This window comes from Gekko japonicus, unplaced genomic scaffold (genome assembly GCF_001447785.1).
Source record: "Gekko japonicus isolate JY-2015 unplaced genomic scaffold, Gekko_japonicus_V1.1 scaffold1400, whole genome shotgun sequence".
NCBI classification, from domain to species: Eukaryota; Metazoa; Chordata; class Lepidosauria; order Squamata; family Gekkonidae; genus Gekko; species Gekko japonicus.
The window spans coordinates 264,606-272,231 of record NW_015166462.1 but is presented as its reverse complement, the minus strand read 5'-3'; the positions used below and the strand labels follow the sequence as shown (position 1 = coordinate 272,231).

Here is a 7,626-nt window from a genome sequence, read left to right as displayed (position 1 = left end):
AATGGAATAACAGTATAGCAGTCTAGCAGTTCTCCTTTTAAAAAAACAAACAAAAAAACACCTTTCCAGGAGAAGGGAGACATTGGGGATGAGGCAAAGAAAGTGCAGGGGAAACTGCCATGTGGACACTCCATTGCCACTGTAGATGCCTCTGCATTCTCAGCAGCAAGCAACAAGAGAACCATCTCTGTGTGGAAGCAGCCTCTATATGCTTTCAATTCCTGCTCAGGTTTTAATTTCTCAGTCACAAAGCAGTGCACAAAATAGATACGTTAAAATGTCTGTGTTAAAATAACCAAGAGCAGTGTCCAAAAATTTAATGAGTTAGATTCCACTTTGTCCCCCTGCTCTCAGAAGCTTATACCAAATACATACATATATGCACACACTCACACGCATTCATTAATCTTTAAAATATTAAGAATGTTCAAAAGTCAAGCAGACCAAGGTTTTCTTCTTCAGAACTGCAGGCAGAAGGGCCTCCCAGAACTTCTGGGTGACCCCTGAGAAGGCCCTGCTCCTTGTGGAAGTCACTCTGGCTGGTTAACAAAAGTCAGGGTGGATGCAGTCCCCGAGAAGCTCAGATAGAGCTTTGTAGGTCAGCTTCATAAACATAATTTCATTCCCTCTAAGAGGAGGCAAGTGGGTGGCTTGAGCAAGTCACAAAAGCAGCAGAACCAGGCCACCCACAGTCACCGTGGAAGTTTCTACATACTCAAGGGACTCCCTTTTGCTATGTACAAAAAGATGACTTTGTAAAGTAACCAAGAGGAAAGGGTGAGGGCAGCCCTCCGGGAGGCATGAAAGGTACAGGGCCCGTGCATGTGAGCTGCAGGGGGAAAGGGAGAAAAGAGATACAGGTTGCAGAAGTCCCTAAAAGTTTACAGTATCCTGCAGAGAGAGGTTTGGGTTAGGGACATTTCCCAGTTGGTTACTCCTACTACCCCCATAATTCCTTGCAGGGCAAACCAATAATTTGTAAAGATATTTTAAAACAACAAGAGGTTCCAGCAACTTTATGGCACCCTTGCCCCTGTTCAGAAATGCCTCCAGCTATCACTTGTCCACATCTACTACTATCTCTCTCTGGATACAGATTTGAAAATGGGATTTGCATTTAGTATTTTGTGGGAAGAGAAGCTGCTGTGGTTTCCTTGCCACAAGACAATACTTTCTTCCTGAATTAAAACCGGAAGCAGATTTTCAGTCCTGCACCCAAAAAGGTTCAGATTATGAGATAATAAAAATTATCTGACCAAGGAGGAGCACACTTTGTGTGTTTCTGTGCAACTTGCGCCTACCTTCTGACTGAAAAGAGGCGAGCCAAGATTCATGCATAGATGGCAGCAGGCAGTCTTCTCTGGTGACAGGTAATTTCCCTCCACCTTTCCAGAAATGACTGACTGATCCAGCCACACCTGATGTGAGGACGAGTCAGTTCTGTAACATCCTTGCATCACAAGTGAATAATCCAATAATCACATGTTATAAAGCAGAATTATTCACCTCTAGTGGTGGCTAAGAGGCCAGTGATTTGTGCAGGATTCAACTGGCAACCTCTTCTGACAGTGGGCAGTTCTGAAATATCTCTGTTTATCCAAACACACAATGCAGAGATGAGGCAGAGTTGCTCACCCACCTCCAGTAGAAGTGGATTGAAAGGAGGCAAATTCAGAGCAGTGACTCATGCAGAGATGCAATAGGCAGCCTCCTCCCCATATGGCTTCAGGTTTTTAATATTTCTTTTGAAGTACAAACTTTGGTAGTTAATGATCTAGTGGGTTAAGCAGAGGGGGAGGCGGGGAGGCTGAGTTATGCAGAAGGGTCCATTAGTTGGAACAGGAGAGGATACAGCACTGGGGGGGGGGTCCTATCCTCTGATGTAATCCCAATCCCCCTCCCAGTAGACAATAGACCTCATTCATCCTTCCCCCCTCCCCTCCTCTCCAGATCTGTTCACACACAAAGAAATCCATTCAGCCTCCCAGAGGTCCACCTCCTCTGCTTGCTCTGTTTGGCGGGCTGTCCCGTCACTCATTTTAACCCCACCCCCACAAGGGAGGTGTGTGTGAGACTGCCTTTTCCAGCCTGTCTTTATCTTGCAGTCAGATTTTTCCCCCCTTCCATCGCTACCGCACCCTCTCTGCGGTGATTGGTCGGGGTGGGCGTGGTCACAACGCCCGGACTCCTCCCCTTAGCCATTTGCCGCTCAGTTGCTGTTGGGCCTTGGAGGTGTCAACATCTCTCTCTGCCAGGAGTGGGGAGGGGAAAGCGCTTCTGTCTGGTAAGGTACTGTGTGCCTCGTACAGGGCCTCCTTCCTCTGCGTCCTCCGCTTCAGTGCCTCCCTGGCGCAACGGATGATGGCAGGGGTCCCCTACAGGCCGGGGGAGGGGGAGGGGTGATCTGTGTCCAGACAGTGATGTCCAGACATTGTCAGTAATAGCCTAAGCTGCGGGTGAAGTGTGTAGAGATGTGAGACTTTGCAGCTAACCGGGATGTTCTTTTGCTTGGACTCTGGAAACTACAGGAGAAAGTGGCATTTGGTATTGTGTTGTGGGAGAGGGGGGAATGTGCCTGGAATGTCATCAGTGTGTCCTCATGTTAGAACAGTTGACGCCGCTTGACATTTTTCAGTCCATCCCCCCACCCCCAACTGCCTCCTTTGGACTCAGCCTTTGCTTTTGATTTCCTGGTTCTCTGTGGATTCATGCACCTGCCTCCTGGCCTTCTACTTAATGGTGTCCAGGTATGGATGTCTGGTTTTTCAGCTCTCGGCCCATACCCTTTGTTCTCTTATCTCTGTATCTGCCCTAACCCTCTTACGTCCATCCCCTGTACTGGCTGTCTCTGTCTGCTCCTTCATCCGTCTGCCTGCCAGTGCCCAGTCAGGGGACATCACCCAGTGAAATTTCTGCAAGGTTTTCTTCCCATATTCTTCCCCCCACTCCATCCCCACCTTCGCCCCCATTTCTGGGCTTTGCTCAGGTATGGAGTCCATTCTGCTCCTCCGAGCCTGTCACCCGGTAGTGTGAAAGAAACCCCGTTGGGGCTGGGAGGGATGGAGAGAACCATTCCTGCCAAGGAGAAATGCCTTCAGTACCGCAAAGGCCTCTGTTTTTGCATTGCTGAGGGGTCAGTGTATCCAGCAAGAGACTCGATTACAGGGAAGGAGAATGCAAGGGGGAGCGAGTGGTTTGGGAAGCTGGGGTCTGTCATAGCTGGGAGTGGTTCTAGTCACCCCCGTTCAGTCGGATTTACCGGTAGGAGCAGGCCCAGCTGTGTACCCAGAATGACTAGTTAATGCAGGTTTCTTGCTGCAAGGGGTTTGTGCTGCTGCCTTTTTCACAAAACGCAAATCCTTAAAGGATAATGTGATTGATTGTGCTATTAATATGTTTGCTGCAGCCAGGGAGGCGCTCCGTGGGTTGTAAAGACTGAAAATGTCACGGAATGAATTGCAAATGTGATTGGGCACATGCGCCCATTGCCTTTTGAGACAAAAAAAAAGTCCTGGAATTTTTGTTTTATGCCCCAAAATAACGTCAAGCATGCCAGGAATGCAGCTTTGTGTTTTCATGATGAAAAAAGAGAGAGGTATTTGAAGCTTGTGTGTGTGTGTGTGTGTGTGTGTGTGTGTGTGACTAACCCCTAATTCAAGGCAGCTGAATGAACCATCTGAATTTAATCAATTCAGTTAAGGAGTTTTATCTAGCAAGTCGACCAAAGTGCACAGATACAATCTGCAAATCCAGAGAATTCTTAGCATTTGCTGTGTCAACAGACCAGTGAATTCCAGCGGGGATCGCTATGTTGGTCTGTTGTGGCAAAAACAGTAAAGAGTCTTGGGGTACCGTAAAGACCGAATGATTTTATTGCGGCATGAGCTTTTGTTTTTGCCCATGTTTTTTCCAGATGTGTGAACAATAGAACAGCGGAACAAATTTGCTTCTTTTTTATATTGAATGGGAAAGAGACTTGAACAATGTGTAAAGAGTCAGATTTGACAGGTGATTTGACTTCTAGATTGTGATTCCCACACACCCCCTGAAAAATTTAAATGGGAAAAGGTAATTTAACCAATGAAATGTCGGGGCAGGCTTCAGTGAGGTGATTTAGTACAGAAGTAATACTGTTTGGTCTAAAACCACATTCTTTCTCTCTCTCTCTGCGCTATTCAACTACTGTGGTATGCGTTATTCAAAAGGCATCCGCTGGCCGTTAGCTGCGAAGTAGTTCTTTGTATCTGAAAAGACTCTCTGTCTGATTTCATAATCCTGGATAGGTTCATATTTTGGTGAAGCAGATTGATGAACATATAGCTTTAGTCGGGGGGTGGCAGGGTTGTTCCCCAGCCCTTGGCGAACCCTTCTAGGAAGCTGTGGCTGACTTTTTTTCAGAAGAGAAAAAGTACGTTGGGAAGACATCATTTACTGATATCGAGGTGTTCATTGACAGGCCAAACTTGAGCATTTTACTCCAAGTTCTCCAAACTGAGGGGCTGGCTAGCAATGGCATATTAAACCCTATACAACAAATGTTGATCATTGTGATTTTTTTTTAAAAAAAATTGATTTCATACATGGCTTCGTATTGAGTAAGCACAAGCACTGAGAGAGATCAGTTTAATTCTCTTTGCCTCTCTGGGTTTCCCATAGGACGTCTCTGCTGGATTCGAGCACCAGTTATGTTGCAGGCAACTGATATTTATAGCAGCAATGGGCACGTATGCGCCTTAAAAACCGCCTGTTCCCTGCTCCCCCCCCCCGCCTCCCAGCCCTCTTGGCCTCATCCTAAACTTGGAACAGTGATCTTGGCAGAAGGTCTGGATACGTTAAGAGTCATATGAACCGGCCAGCACAACAATTAGCAGGCATGCCGTGTGCTCTGGAGAAAGGGGCGGAGGCCATGTGGGGTAGACGCAGAAGCGGCATATTCGCAGACACAAACTTTATCAGATTAGATGATTTATTACATTAGACATTCAGGCCAGGTTTGTTTGTCAGATCTGCAACTGTGATAGTTATAAAGATAGCGGTGTTCGCCCCAGAGAGGCCCAGAGGACACAGAACTCCTGCCTGCCCACCACTTGGCTGTAGCCCGCACAATTCCCTATCCTGTCTCCAAAGAACCCAAGAATCCTGCCTCCTTACTCTGACACCTCTGGGCGAATTTCCCAAACTCTCCTGGCCACCAACCATCTTCCTTGACGTACTTCTGTCCTTAACTTGCTTTCAGGACTCCTGACACCACCACCCCTGCCGTCATCCGCTAAATTCTATCCTCCTCTCAAAGAAGCCAAGCACGCTGGCTCCCAAATTCCTGTTGACTCTTACAGATACCTAAACTCCTACTGTCTCTAAATTCTGGCTAGTTGATAGGCAGATAAAGAACTGAGGGCAGCTTTGCAAAGAACAGGTCATGAACTAGGGGAAGGATTGTTGCTGCACACTCCTGGGAAAGGGTCCAGAATTCTTTGAGCATCACTAGTGTGGCTAATAGTGGAGGTGTCGGTGGAAGGACAAAGTGAGCTCATGGAACTTCCTTATACTGAATTAGACCGTTTGTCCAATTTGGTCAGTGTTGTCCACTCAGACTGGCAGTGGCTCTCCAAGGTGATCTCTCTCCAGGCAGAGGTCTTCCACACCACCTGCTACCTGATCCTTTAACAGGAGATGCCGGGGATTGAACCTGGAAACGTCTGCATGGCGAGCAGACGCTCTACCACTGAGCCACTGTCCCTCCTCAAGTGGGACCTACACCCTCCAGAGATCCAGGACACTTGTTTATTTACTTTGTCCGAAGCTTGCATTCTTGCTGACCTGATGGTTGTATACCCTCAAACTGTATTGGTTTAATGCTTGCAGCATTTACTTTCGAATAAGTGACTTGGGGTTTTCTAGCCTCATCGTGGCTGCCGGCAGCTGTATCGGCACAGCTTACTGAACCCCACAGCTTTTCGTAGGCCTCCGTATGGACTCTGATAGCGGTGGGGCTAAAGGGGAGTAAGCCCTCATTCCCGCCCCTGCTAACAAATGACTCCAACACGGGCGCAACAAGGTGAGCGGCCACCTACACAGACTGGCACGCCAACCCTAAACCAACACAGGGGTCAAATGACTTTTCCCATGGCCCATTTTCTCTGCCTTCTGGCCGGCAGGCAGAGAAGGAGGTGTGAAAGTGCAGCACTGAGTTTAATGTGGCTGCTGCCCTGTCATCCTCGGTTTGAAGTCAAAAGTCACAGGGCTCTCAGGTCAAAGGGAGCAACGGTGGGGAAGTGGTCCCTGTACTCATCCTTCCTTCCGTCCACCTCTCTAGTCATGCGCAAGAATACATTTCTTGATGCTGCTTCTCTAGGATTCTGGATCCCCAAAGCAGCAGCATTGGCTGGCAACCTCCGCCCTGCTGCCTTTGTTCTGCCTGGAATTTCTACTAGCCCTTATAGGTGGAAGCAAAGGACACACACAGCCTGGTTTTAAGTCTAGCCTGAAAAGGCTGAGACTGTATATAGAGAAACAGACATAACATGGTTATCGTTGACTGCTTGTTGCTCGCCGACAAACAATTGCTGCTCACCCCAGGCGAGCAGGGAAGTAGCAAGAGTTCTATAAGGCTTTAGTATTTCACCAGGTGGTTGATGGGAGGGGGGGGGGGGGCTCACAAGCAGGCCTGTGGAAGGACCCTGCTCTGGCTTGCTGTAATACCTGAAGCAGCTCAGTTCACTGAGTGCAAAATGGGTCGTGCCGATCCCCCCTGCCCTTGGGACCTTTGGAACTGCCCGGGACCTTGAAGCCGTCGCTCTTTTTGGGTCACTGGCTGGGAGGAACAGGAAGCAGGTCTGCCTCAGCTTCCTTCGAGGTGACTGAAACAAGGGAAGGGCTTGACTCCTGAGTTCGCCAGGGCACACGGGAGGCTGGTCCTGAAGTGCTTCTTGTTGTTTTTGCGTGACTGGAGCTTCTGACAGGTGAGCAGCAAGAAGAAAGATGACTCCGCATGCAAATAGGCTTGAGCAGGCTGCTGAGAGCAAGTGGAGCGTTGAGCCGGGGCACTGCCTTCCCGGGGTTTAAGGAGCCTCTGAGATTGAGGAGGCCAGCCACGCCAGAAATATTTCAACCATCCCAAGCAAAACAAACTCCTGTGGCTGTCTTAACTAACAATTACAGGAAGGTCTTAGCCCACAGAGCATTGGTTCCCATTCTTAACCCTTTCGGGCTTGTTGCCGTCCTCCCCTCCGCTCCCCTCCTTCCTCCGGCCAGGCCTCTTCCTGGTCCAGAGAACCCAGGCATCCTGGCGCTCAGCCTCTCCTTGTTTGAACAGCAGGCACCACTCCCTTCCAGCGTCTCATCTTCATTCAGCTTTGAAGATGAATGCTACTGGCACCTCTGCGGAGTTCTGCGTTTTTCTGCCTTCTTACCCATGCCGCACCCCAGAGGGAGACGCATTTGGAACCAATTACCCCTGGGCATGGTGCCACACCTTGTGGCTTCCTTTCGGAGTATCCAAGCCAGATCAAACCCAGTGGGCCTAAAAGCCTGGTATGCCTTCCTCCCTTCTCCCTTCAGTATCACGCCCATCCTATCTGGGCGTCAAATTTGCTGTCCCCCATCCTATCTGGTGGTTCCCCCCCC

At 48.9% G+C, this 7,626-nt stretch overlaps 1 protein-coding gene across 1 annotated transcript in view; it reads left to right on the top strand.

Annotated features, from left to right (window-relative positions):
• The first annotated feature begins 2,230 nt into the window (after positions 1 to 2,230).
• The window catches only part of LOC107111148 (myosin-10-like), a 69,355-nt gene continuing 63,959 nt past the window's right edge, over positions 2,231 to 7,626 (top strand). The window contains 1 exon segment of the mRNA XM_015412073.1: positions 2,231 to 2,284. The gene's annotated coding sequence lies outside the window, so the exon portion shown is untranslated.